General features: G+C 45.5%; 1 protein-coding gene across 6 annotated transcripts in view; it reads left to right on the forward strand.

The window, feature by feature from the left end:
• NIN (ninein) overlaps positions 1 to 13,736 on the forward strand; it is a 113,204-nt gene that overhangs the window by 37,333 nt on the left and 62,135 nt on the right. The gene's annotated exons all lie outside the window — the stretch shown is intronic.

Raw genomic sequence — 13,736 nt, forward strand, 5'->3', positions numbered from 1 at the left:
CGCAGGTGTGGCTGTCCAGGACACCGCATGGCTGTGATGCAGACAGGAAGCCTGAGGAAGTTTATAGCTTTTCTCCGTTACCAACTGCTTGCTAGTCTTCTCACTTGCCTTTTGGACACATATGGCTAACTTCTCTATTGTTTGAATGTTTTCATCCGTTTCAGCTTTGGGAGAGCTGATGTTTCTGTGCATGCTTTATGTCCATACATTTTTTTGATTCAGTTATTTTCAGATGATCTGGTGTCTGCTACTTCTAGCTGTTCTTAGAAATAGATCTCTCCTCCATGACTCTGTCATTTTCAGTGGTGAAAAGCTAACCAGCCCCATCCCCAAACAATAAAACAGCGCCCGTAACAGGTAGGACATGAAGGCAGTGTGTTGAGGCAATGCGAGAGTGGCATCTTAGCTCTTGTGGTGGGGGAAGCAGTTTTAAAACTTGGTTCTTGTCACAGCTCTCAGCAGTTGCCATGGTTCTTCCTCCCAGTTCCGCAGCACCAGGCTCGTCTGGCTCTCCAGCAGTCAGACGCACCTGCCTCCCTCATCGCCAGTCTTTTCATTTTACACGTTGCCATCTTGTACCAATAAAAGAGAAGCAGTAACAACATTTTCTTGATTCTTTTTTCCAGCCCATTGACTGGTATGCCATTTATAGGACATGATTGAATGTGTCATGCTGAGCAAGCTCTAAACACTTCTTGCACATCCCAGCTCAGGCTGGGGATGCAGATATTTCAGATACTAATATAAACTGGAAAAGAGACCCAAGGTCTGTAGATTGTGGGTTGACTGGGGGTGTGTGTGTGTGTGTCCATTTTTGTCTAACATCTATGTGCAACTTACTATGACTTACAGGAAGCTTGCTCCCTTAATTTCCCCAGCAATCAGACATAGAGCACCCTCTACTTTCCAGAATACTCACAAACCCAAAGTAACGAAAGAGCCCAAGTCCTGAGCAGAAATGAAACCGGCCACAAGTACTGCAGTTTAGATGACACGTGACTGGTCGGCCAATCAGAAGTTTGCACCATTTTTTTAAAAACAAACAATACCCGTTCTCACCCCACAAGTGAAGAAGCAGTGTCAAAAATGTGAGCCAGAACGGAAGAAAGGTAGCTAGAGAAGAGAGAGAGAAACCACAAAAATGGTGTCGGAGCTGTGTGAGTGAGAAGTGACAGATGAAAACAGAGAAGGCCGTGAGAAGCAAGAAGGGAAACGCTTGGAACCTGGAATGTCACAGCCCTGGGGGCCAGTCCGTCTGAGGCAGCGGCTACTTCCCGTCTTGGTTCAGTGGGTTGGGGTTCAGACCCTTTCCTGGGTCCCGTTGAGAATATTGATAGGGCCTTTTCCCCAATGAAACACATACACTCACATGCACCCACATTTTACATATACAGTTTCAGGGAGGCCAGTAATTTGCATGCTTCAGTTTTTACAGTGTTGGTAATATTTATCTTGCTGCCAAAAAGGGCATCATTTTATTACAAGCCTGTTTAGTAACCCTGAGTCCTGTGGAATGTGTCTGAGACACCACTCTATGGAAACATGGTTAAAACATGTCTCAACACTTTAGGAGGTAAGCTTTTGTTATTTGGAGAACACTTTTAAGACTGGCATCTCCCTTTTCCAGCTATTTTGAGTACCCAAGGCATTAGTATTTGGTGTTAAGAAATTAAATGATTATTTAGTTTTCTAAAAAATATTTTTATTGATTTTTAGAGAGAGAGGAAGGGAGAAAGAGAGAGAGAAACATTGATGAGAGAGGAAGTCATTGGTTGGCTGCCTTCTGCACTTTCCCCACTGGGGATCGAGCCCACAACTAAGGCATGTGCCCTGACTGGGAATCGAACAAGCAACCTCTTGGTTTCTGGTCGATGCTCAACCACTGAGCCACACCAGCCGGGCTGATTACTTAGTTTTTAATAAGATAGTTTCTAGTTACCACCTGGGGATACCCAGAAAGTTCTCAGGCAGAACTGATTTTGTTGCTGGCAGTATATTTCTTACAGCCTTGTTTTATCTTATCTACTGACTTCCAGTGAGATTTATTGTTTAAAAAGCGAGAGTCTGGTTTCTTGTCTAAATAAAGATAAGAGTTGAGGCCTGAGTCTGGGCAAAAGATTGGAAGGGAGGGGGCAGAGAAGGAGGGGAAGAGAGAAAGAGAGACAGACAGACAGACATTGATAGGTTGCCTCCCGCACACATCACTACCAGAGGCCAGATCAAACCTGAAACCCAGGTACGTGCCCTTGATTGGGAATAGAACTCGAGACCCTTCAGTGCTCGGGCCAAGGCTCTAACCACTGAGAACACTGGCCAGGGCAGGTATGATCTTTTGATGCTAAATATAGAAGATTTGGTGTTCAACTACCTACTGGCAACCGAATAGCTAACAGAGGCCTGGAGCGGTCATTTCTCTCATGGTCTGCTTCCCGAGGACTTCTCCTGCCTCGACTTTGATGGTCTGTTGTATCCTCCCCAGAAAGCCTCCAGGAGTTCCAGGTACTGCCTCTCACCCTGTCTTTTTAAATTCGGGAATGTGGACTCAAACCAAAGCTCACCAAGCTGCTTTCTTGCTTAAAAATTAAGTATTTGGGGAACTGAATGGAGCCTGTCAGTTTTCAGATCAATTCATCGCTTTAAAAAATGAGAGCGTCTCATGTGACATTTTGGATGTTCCCATTGGCAGTAAGACAGGCCAGCCCCAGCTTTGCGCAGTATCCGGGGTCGTAGGTCACAGTCACGGATACCTGCAGCCTGCTGGCAGTGTCACCGGTGTGTCCGTCTTATGCATACTTCTGGGCCCGGATAGCAGCCCTGTTTCCTGGCCCATTTTCATAGAAGCCTCAGTTTGGCCAACAGAGGTCCACGCTGTGGGCAGCATGGGCCTGTGTGAGAAACACCCTCGTCCCTCCTGCAGGAGCTGTTCGGATCTCCTCGGAGTGCCTGGTAGCCCCCACTGGGGAAGCCGGAGAGGAAACCATTCTCAGTGACCTGTGGGATTTATTTATTCTTAATCTATAAAGAGTTCAGAATCTGTCAGGAGTTCTTTATTGTACTGTTGACTTCTTTTTTCTCCCTTCTGGTTGCCTGAGGCCCTTTGGTCTCCTGCCCTTGGGTGTTAGGAATTTATTCCTCGGTTGTGTTTTTTATCAGTGGCTCACACTTCCTCTCAGTGCCACAGGGCAACACCGAGGGAGGGGCGGGCTGGGCCTCCCTCCCCCCACCCCCGCCCCGAGGGAATATTTCATGAGAAGCAGTCAGGCAGAGAGCTGGAGACGGGCTTCTCGGTTTTGATCGTGCATTTCCTTTGACTCGGACCCTGGCTCAGGGACCATGGGACTAGGGGCTGCCATTTCAACTGCTCTCTGACACGCCTGAGGTTTTTGATGAAGACTAAAGCACCCGTACCTGCTGTCAGAAGTTAAATTGGGGGGGGGGGGGAGGGGTCTGGCTGTAGCTAACCCAAGAGACTAATTTTAGCTCCAGGGTGAATCAAGTAATTATTTTATGTATCTGAGGACTGGGTAGGGGTGGGCAATGGAAAGGAACAGTGTCACAGGCACCTGTAAAAGCTGTCCTCGTGGCTGGCTCGCTTCCTTCTAGGAACTCATCCTGTAGGGATATGTGAGCAAACAGTCAGCTGAAGGGATAAAACAATACCCCCCTCCTTCTCTCTAGGGTTATTCCACAATAGGGGAGTTGCTAAAGATGGACAATTCATTCCGAGGCTCCTGGGTTAGTGGTTCAGAATCTTTTTCTGCATCTTTCCTCGGAAGGCCTTCTCCCACCATGCCTATAACAAAAACTCCAGGCACTTCTCCGCATCTACCTGTAACTCCACCCTTCCCCTCCCACCCAAGAAAACATAGGCACGCAGGCCAGTGAGAGTGGTGCTAGGATAGATTTTATTTTTAAATACATTTATTTTTAATGTAAGTGCAGGGACGCTCCAGGCTTCCTCGGTTACAGCGACTTGGAACACCTCCCTGGCTGTTGGTGGTGCCCCGTTGTGATCGGGAGCCGTGGGTGAGAACCCGCGTGGTTCGTCTGGAGTGACAGATGCTCCACCACGTGGCCTTGACTGTGAATAGAATATATGAGAATAAATCTTGTTGGGTGGTGGTGTTGATTATATGCCACCTTTGTTTCAGTTCACATACGTTAAAGCCCTAACAAATAGTAAACATTTTATCGTCTCCATCCTACCCTTCCCCTCCCCCAGCTTTTTTAGGCAACTTGATTCTTTTCTGCAGAAACAGGAAATATGTAACCTAGCTACTAAGCATGCCTCCCCTACCAAGTTTAGTTTACAAGCCCTTAAAAGCCATTCCGTAGAGAAAGACCACTGTTATCTACTCGATTCTCAGCACTGAAACGTGTGTTATAGAACTTCATTTGGAAGCCCTGGAGCAAAAAGTACTAATTCACCAGGGACAAGTAGGCTCCACCTCAGGCTGAAACTGGCCTCCACCTTCTAGTTTAGTGCATTTATCTGGCAGGTGGATCCCTGGGGAGTCGGACCTCTCGTTCTGGGTGGTATTGAAAGGAAAGTGGTGATTTTTTTTCCTCTTTTCATGGGGTCATTTTCACTCGAGGCAATTCAATTGGACATTCTATTCTGAATTAATCCACACGAACAAAGGGCACATTCTTGATGCCAACGGGTAAGGTGTGATTAGTGAGAAGGTTTTGGTTGTCATCATTCTTGCTTCAACTTCATTAAGAAACAGAAGTGAGTTTTTAGGTTCTAAAGAGTACGTCCCCCCACCTTTTATATGCATATATGCAGTGGCTACTAACCTGACCTTGAGTTTTATGTTCATGCTTCTTCTAAGGGTAGTGGTAGGGGGCAGACAAAACAAAACTAATCCTCAATTCTGTGCTGTATCACTCAGCCCTGGTAGGAAAGGTTGTTCAATTAATACAATCGGGGCAGGGCCACTTTGCTTTCTGCCCTGGTTGAAAACAGGGGACACCTTGTTAACTGTTTTCCTCCACAGGAATAAATCAGGTCTAGTAAGATTCTTATCAAGAGCAAGAGGCTTTAAACAATTATTTTTTCTACTGTAGACAATAATAGTGTAAGCCAAAACCCTGCAGTTTAAGTGAGGACCTGGGAGAAAAGTGAAAGCCAATTGCTTCATTTGCCCACGAATGGACAAGCAAATTAAGTCTTTGTGTTGGGACTGTAGGGTTAGGAGGATGGGAGACAGTGGTGGTTTAAAAACTTAAAAAAAAAAAAAAAAGCTGATTTTACTACTCTACATAAAATCAAACTTCTTTAAGACATGTGGAACTGACTTATATTCCCCCATGTTCATTTTCATATATGCATAACTTTGCAGTTAAACTTTATGAATTATTCATTTACATTGTATAGAGTAAATATTTAATTCTGGAACAAACATCTTAATAACTGGGAGAAGTTCTGCTAATAGCTTTTGTAGTTGAAATGCACCTGTTTTCCCACTACTTCCACAGCATTTTTTTTTTTAAGTTCTCTTTCAGACAGTTTTTTAAAAATATGTTTTTATTGATTTTTAGATAGAGAGAAAGGAAGAGGGAGAAACATCAATGAGAGAGACATCCATCGGCTGCCTCCTGCCGCCCCCTGTTGGGAATCAAGCCCACAACCAGGACATGTGCCCTGACCACGGGATGATGTTTAGTTCACTGAGCCACACCTGCCGGGCCTTCACATTCCAGAACATGTTACTTGGACAGTCTGTAAGCAGTTTCAATACTACGGTCATTTATTTCCATCCAACAATATGACATTACCAGGATACATTTTTTATTCATGGAATTCCAGTGTTTCCCTTTATATTTCTTAAGTCTGATTAGATCATCTGGCTATTCCCAGAAACGAGATACTCCTCCAAGATGCAATTGTAGATCACTTGAAAGTGGTGTAAAGAAGCCCCTACAAAGCTAATCGGGAGTTAAGGCTTTCAAGCTTTGCTGTTCTGGAAAGTCTTCCTGACTTGACCCTAAAGGGAATTCCCCTGGAGTCAGCCCCCACCTCGTCCACCTTCCAGGTCAGCGGTTTCTAATACTTACTTTCTAATTAACACAGACAACCAATCAAAATTGACAAGTTAGCTTTAATGATAAGAGTAACATTTTCCAATTACACACCATTAAGTGTTTTTCAAATGGAAAAACAGTATTCACACTATCAGTTGAGAGCAACTCTGATGAGCAAGATTCCTTGAGCAGATGTATTTTAAAAAAAAAATCTCTTTCCTTTAAAGTCTCTCAAGTCCTGTGAATCAAAACCAGTTTCCAGCTTTGGTAGGAGAGTCGTTAAGAATAAAACTCTTTTAAATTGAACATTTCTCCACACTGGCAGCACCGAAGGCTCATTGGCATCTAAATATGTGTGCATTTAAAAATCGTACATTGATTCCCGTTCTCAGCACTGACTTGTAACGTTTCCTTGCTTTAAAAGATAAAGGTACTGATTTGCATTCTAGAAGTGACAGCCCGCCGAAACCGGTTTGGCTCAGTGGATAGAGCGTCGGCCTGCGGACTGAAAGGTCCCGGGTTCGATTCCGGTCAAGGGCATGTACATTGGTTGCGGGCACATCCCCAGTGGGGGGTGTGCAGGAGGCAGCTGATCGATGTTTCTCTCTCATCGATGTTTCTAGCTCTCTATCCCTCTCCCTTCCTCTCTGTGAAATATCAATAAAATATGTTAAAAAAAAAAAAATAGAAGTGACAGCCCTGCAACTGAGCTACTGGTCCCTGGTTCTGAGCAGAGATTAGGAACTGGGCTGTCAGGGCCTCCCAGGACCACGTTGCCTTCAAAGGTGAGACAGCGGGAGCGAACCGAAGTCCCAGGAAGTGTGTTCCTGTAGAAGTAGTAGCCAGTCCTGCTGGCACACTCAGTTTCCAGTACCTGGCCCACTATTTATAAATAGTTAGGGCATAAATGCCATAGGTGCTATGTTTTTAAAAGTCCTACAGTTTTCATCATAAGCATCCTCCTAAACCAGTGGTCGGCAAATCGCGGCTCGCGAACCGCCTCGGTTTGCCGCTCTGTTGACTAATGAGTGTGCCAACCACTGTCATATACTCCCCTTTACCTCTTTGCACACAATATGCCACAACTGCCTAATCCTCACAGCTTCCAACTACACGGTAGCATTTAGTCTAGTCCAGTGGTCGGCAAACTCATTAGTCAACAGAGCGGCAAACCGCGGCTCGAGAGCCGCATGTGGCTCGCGAGCCGCGGTTTGCTGACCACTGTCCTAAACCAATTGTTTTGTGTGCTTTATTTTCCCAGAGACTCCTTTGCTTGGCTACTCTTGTAAAATAGGCCCTACAGCTCAGTTTGTCTGGGAAGCTTTGCTCTTCTAGCAAATTCCCTTCCTCTTCCTTCTGGGCTTGCCAGGCTTTCCCCTTCCAAACCAAAAACAAAACAAAACGAAAACCCTGCTTAAAGCTGTTGAGATCAGCTCAGCAGCCTCTGCTGGGAAAGAATAGCCCGTGTGTGCCCCCATAATCGTTTTAATTAGCCACACATTCTGCGGGGCAGAAGGTCTGCCTTGGAGCAGATGGCTGGTGGGGGCTGTGACTGGGCTATTGTGGGCACAGGCCGTGCCAGGCCCACAGGCTGCAGATGCTGGCCTGGCCTCGGCGCTGGAAGCCCGGGATCCAAGAGGCTCGGGCCATCTGCTCCACCGTCCAGCCAAGCAGGTGTCCCTCCAAAGAAAGCATTCCTGAAAGCCGTGCCGCCTGCGCGGCCCCTGTGTGCGGGGCAGCCTCGTCCAGCTGTAGGGAGCCGGCCCCCATGGCCAGCAGGACGTGAGGTGCACCGCCCATGAGGCAGAGGCCGGTGCGGGGCTCCCTTTGTCTGCCTGAGGGGGGGGGGGGGCCTGCGACCTCTGACCCTCTCCCCTCTGTCTGCTCTCAATGTAACTGTGGGCCAGCCCACTTAGCATGGTAATGTGGAAGCACAAGCAGCCCTTGCCTGCTGTGGCCACCCAGGGGACACTGTCCCACATGGGACGGGCCCTGGGGAGGCCCTGCTCCTAAGCTGAATCAGAAGTTGATTGCTTCATCAAAACTTCCATGCTCAAAGCTGTCATTTCTACAGGTCTCTTCTATGCTTCTTCTTAAAGCGACATGGTCTGTCGGCTGTTTCTGTCTTCTGCCTTTGGCCTACTTTGAACAGCCAGGTGTAGAAATAGTCGTTATAATATTTATTTACTTAACAGACACTTAGCACTAATTTGTACCAGGCGCTGTTTTAAGTGCTCTCCAAATATTAGCATACCCTCATAGGTGGGCATTGCCGTTCACTTACCCAGGAGGAAACTGAGGCACATTGGGCGTTAGGTACCCTGCCCAGCCTGTGGTAGAACTGAACTGAAATTGAACTCAGGGAGTCTGGCTCTGGAGTCCAAACCCTTCACCACATCATTGTTCTGGCCGCAATAATAACAAGAGCTAACATTTCCCAGTGACGTGTCCCCATTAGCTGTGTGTTCCCACTTTGCAGATGAAGTGAGGTACTGAGGGGTCACACAGAACGGCGAGCCAGGAGGACGGTCTCTCAGCAACCCCTAGTGCTCACCCATGCTACCGTTTTGCCTCTGGAGTTGGGAGTAAATCCCTCAGAATTAGTATTTTTAATTTATTAATATCTGTTCGTTCTTGGTGAAATTTTAAGAGAAGAAATCTAAAATCCTTTTTTGGTGTGAATTAGTACTGGAACACATCCCAGCAATTGTCCCTCCCTTTCTCTCCATTTTTCCTGAGATTTTTGTGATTATCATCCTTCCAGTGCCCCCGGCTGGTGTGTGTCTCCAGGCCACCTGCCAGGCTTGCACTGCCTGGGTAAACCAGCAGCAATTAAACGACCTTGTTCCGGAATGATGCCTCCTTTTATTGGTGCTGTTCCAGTAGCCCAATGATCTAATCCCCCAACCTTTTAACCTGCCTCTCCCCCTCGACCCCCGCACCCCCCCCCCCCGCTGCTTTTTAATTGGAATTGCTGGCTCCAGGCAGTGAGAATGAAAATAAATGAGCTGTGAATGAATTGAATCTCCTCCCTCCCCCCCTCGCCCCCCCCCCCCCGCCTCGCTGCAGCCCCCCATTGCAATTTAATAAACGTTCAGCCGCCATGTGCCATGTGCTTGCCTCCTTCTTTATCAGGATGGTAAACTCCCTCTCCAGCTGAGGTGGTCTTGGAATGAAAATGTAGCCATTAGCATAAGCTTGCTTCTCCCTATCAGGGCTGCTCCTAGCTGGACCTATGTTTCTCCCACAGGGCCAGGGGAGGGGTGCTTGGGAAGTTGTTACCCCTAGAGATTTTAAAACAAGTTATCCCTTACACTGCCACCCCTGGCCCTAAGAGTTTGTGTGAAGCCATTTAAGCTGCTGGTGCTGCCTGGGGTTTAGAGGTTTTGCTGTTCTGAGGCCATTGGGTTAGGCCAGTGGTCGGCAAACTCATTAGTCAACAGAGCCAAATATCAACAGTACAACGATTGAAATTTATTTTAAGAGCCAAATTTTTTAAACTTAAACTTCTTCTAACGCCACTTCTTCAAAATAGACTCGCCCAGGCCGTGGTATTTTGTGGAAGAGCCACAGTCAAGGGGCCAAAGGAGGTGCATGTGGCTCGCGAGCCACAGTTTGCCGACCACGGGGTTAGGCTATCTTAAGAATGCCTCTTTGGGATGGTCATAGTCACAGTCCCCAAGGTAGGTCTCAGATGAGTGTCCCTGATCTTTCCACACTCTGTCGGCTTAGGCAGCACTGGTTCCAGCAGGGTTCACCCTCCTGAACAGCTCCTGGGCGTCCCATCACGCGTCTCTCTGTCGGTGGCCGCAGCGCTAGAGGACGTTACAGGTACTGCATTGTGGTAAATACAGTAATTTAAGGGAGAGGACTTTCCTTTTCTCCCACCCCCACGTCACAGGAAATTCATTCAGTGAGAATTTGAAGAATAGTGAAGTTGTACCTATTTATGTTGCATAAACAACATTTATAACAGTAAAGGAAATAAGATTGTTTATCATGTCAGTCAAGCAAATGTATCTACTTCATTGTCTCTATTTCCTTCCGGTCTTTGTCTAATTGTATAAATATTTTTGCCAGCAGTAATATTAGTGTAGATAACATTTTTGTTATGGTCTTTCATCTAACATTTCATAAGACATTTTTCCATGCTCCTACATGCTTTTATGATTATTCTTTTAATGACTACGTTATGATAGATCATTACACTTTTATGCCCCAATGTTGAATATTTAAATTGTTTTCAATATTCTGCTCAAAAAAATGCTAAATGTATGTATTTATGTCTATGTTTTTATTCTTCTTTTGGTTTTATTACCTATGAAATTATTGAGTTAAAGAGTATGAATATTTTTATGGCTTTTGATACATTAAGTCATTTGCTTTACTAAAAGGGTAATATCCATTTACCCTGCTACCAGTAACATATAAACAGGCCTATTTTAAATTATGGTCTTGATGGTAATAGGAGTCCCATCTTACTTTTCTGATTCAATGGGAACAAAATGATTCCTCGGTTTTCATTTCTGCTTCTTTGATTGCTGTGGAAATGAACCCTTCCCTGGGGTTTAGGAGGTTGCGCTCTACCTGATCCACTGGGTTACGCTATCTTAAGAATGCCGCTTTTGGCATTTGTTTAATTGTGTTGCCTCTTATGCAAATTGTCTGTTTGTATTCTGTGCATATTTACTGGAGACTTGGCATTTTTCTTACAAATTGATACAAATAACGATACCTCCCCAGGGCCACCCAAATTAATGCTTTTAAGTTTAAACATAATGAAAAAAATTGTAAACATACATTCAATATGTATTACATAAACACATGTCCAATAAAAATAAGACTTTATATAGTGCTTATTATGTGCCAGGAACAATTCTAAGCATTTTGCCCAGCTCTGTGAAATATGTACTACTTTATTCCCATTTTACAGATGGGAAACTGAGGTGAAAGAGGTTAAGAGATTTGTCCAAACCCAACCTGGTAGGTAAGCCAGGATTCAGAGCCTGGCAGTCCAGCTCCTACGTCCGTGCAGTAACCCCCACAACTCGATCTCTTATTAGTTAGGGGTGAGAGTCAGGAAAAGAAGGTGCGGGGAAGTACCACCCTGGGATTGCATCAGATACATGCACCCAGTCCCATAGCCTCAGGAGATGTTGGAGACGGTATAGTGTAGCCTCTTGCTCCTCTGAACTAATTGCTCACTGTTTTAAAATTCATTGAGAAGTGAGCAAATGTAAACAATAAACTTTTATGTAGCAAGATACACACCTTGTTGCTTTAGGAATTGTTACCAAGGATTTTTTGAAGGTGTGTTTGCATTTTTCCAGCTGTATCCCAGCGGGGCTCCCTTTATTATTCATATCCAGTGATATTCATTTTGCCATTTCTCCTGTCAGTTTGTGCTGTTTAAAACCATCCCCTGATAGTGATTTGGTAGGTTTTATTTTAACCAAATGATTCTTAGGCCATAGAAACCTATTTTTATTTGTTGTAGGTGGATTTAATGGATTTTATTTTAGGGTGTGTCCAACTTATAATACTGAATGAGTTTTCACATTTGGAGTGCCAAAATAGTATGAGAATTTAAATCATTTGCTCTGAAAAAATAAAAATCTATATATGTAAAAGCCTAATATGCAAATTGTCCCCGCGGAAGTTCAACCGAGAGACCGATCACTTGCTATGACGTGCGCTGGCCACCGGGGGGGGGGGGGGGGGCGGGCGCGGGATGAAGGAAGACCCCAGCTGGCAGCCAGAAGGCCCCAATTGGCCCTGATCGCTGGCCAGGCCTAGGACCCTACCTGTGCATGAATTTCAAGCAATGGGCCTCTAGTAAATAAATAAATTATTTGCTCTGTTGGATGAGGAAATAAATAGGGAAGGACAGACAGGCAGGGTGCTTTTATTAATGGGACTTTATTGATTTAAAACTTTTAATATACAAACAGTTGAGTTCTTCCCAAAAAAATAATATCGGAAAATCTGTAGAGGACTATTTACTGCACTGCTCCCTCCCTACACCCACCATGCATGGACATCTGCCAGGTTGAATCTGTCTTTATGTGGAAATGCGGGCTGATAAAATTGTAATCAAACAAACAAGCAAAAATCACATTGCACCCTAATTCAGTTTCACAGATACCATGTGTATCAGTGACTTTCAGTTGTAACCTGAATGAGTTGTAGTGAACTTATATATTTTGAGTTATTGCCTTTTGATGTGTCTTTTCTGTAATCCATCTCATCATTGTCAGTGTGTGGTTTCAGTTCAGTGTGCAAAATTTGGGGAACTCTCTGAATTGGTGTTACCTTCAGTATATTTTTAAGTAAAGTATGGAACTGTGACGCCCTGTTGGATGGCTGTCCTTCAGTTAAGAGGAGAGGACTGAGTGTCAAGAGGAACAAAGTAGGCATGCTTACTCATATCAGCTTGCACTAGCTACTGAAAGTCAACCTGCACACGGCCTGCCGTGAGCAATCCAAGCTCTGGAGACAGGAGTAACGAGGCTTCTTTTCCTGTTGAGTTTGTTTCAAAATTCTAAGAAATGGGCCAGCACGGAGAGTGGGCTTGGTAACACGTCAAAGGCAGCTTCATTCCTAAAGTTGGCTCTTTTCTGAGACAGCAGCCAGGTTTTGAAGGGGGGAAGGCGGGGTGGCGGGGGGGTGGGGGGGTGATACACCTTTTTTTTCCTCAATGAGTTTTCTTGAGATGGTTGTAGAACCTCCCAAAAGCAGGGATTAGGCAGCTCACTAGTGAGGCCAAGGCCACTGCGGACCTACTTGTTGCCCGTGGTTGGAGCAGACCTGTGCCGTGTTGGCCAGTGGAGCAACGCCTGGATTGGGGTTCTGACTTGTGTCCTTGGCCAAGTGCAGATGTGCACCAACCCTAACCACAACTCTATGCTGTGAGGCGGAAAAGACCCAGTAGCAGTAACATAGCATATGCTAAGGGGGTAAAATGGCCCAGGTCAGATAAATGTCACTGCTTTTAGTGTAAGTTACTGGCAATGTACATCTGACCTTCCTAGCCTACCTCTTTTTGGGTTGCATCTTACCCTCTTACTGTGCCACAGACACACGAGGCTCATTCCTGCCTCCTTGCTTCCGCAAACAGCAACTGCTCCTTACTTTTCACTTGGCAATCTCCTGCTCCTGCTCGTCCTTCAGGTCTCAGTTTAGACCACTGCTTCTTTAGGAAGTCTACCCAGATCTCCCCAGTCTGAAGGATCCCATGTGTCCTCATAGCATCCTGAACTTCCCCATCATAGCACTTAATATACTACCGTATTGTACTTCCTGGTTTGATTTTTTTGGTTTTTGTTTGGTTTTGCCTGCATGTCTGTCTGCATTAGCATATAAATTTCTCGAGGCAAGAAATATGTTCATCCCCTTCATAGTTGTATTCCAAAGATGGAGCAAAACCCCTGGCACCCAGTACACATCTGTTGAGGAACACATTCATCCATGCATGCATTCAAACGCTTGTTGGTTGGTGGGATCTGAATATTTGCTCTGGTGTGGTTTTATTGGTTGGGGCAGACTGTGCTGTGGAATAAGTGACTTCGCAATCGTGAAAGGCAGTTCCTTGGTGAAACGCCACAGAAGGCTGTGTGGTGTTTCTTAGGAGGCTGGTTGAGGAGAAAGCTCTAGGGGGTCCTGGATCTGTGACTCACGCAGATGATGCTTTCAGGGGCACTGATCTTCTT

The sequence above is a fragment of the Plecotus auritus genome (genome assembly GCF_963455305.1).
Source record: "Plecotus auritus genome assembly, chromosome: 1".
NCBI classification, from domain to species: domain Eukaryota; kingdom Metazoa; phylum Chordata; class Mammalia; order Chiroptera; family Vespertilionidae; genus Plecotus; species Plecotus auritus.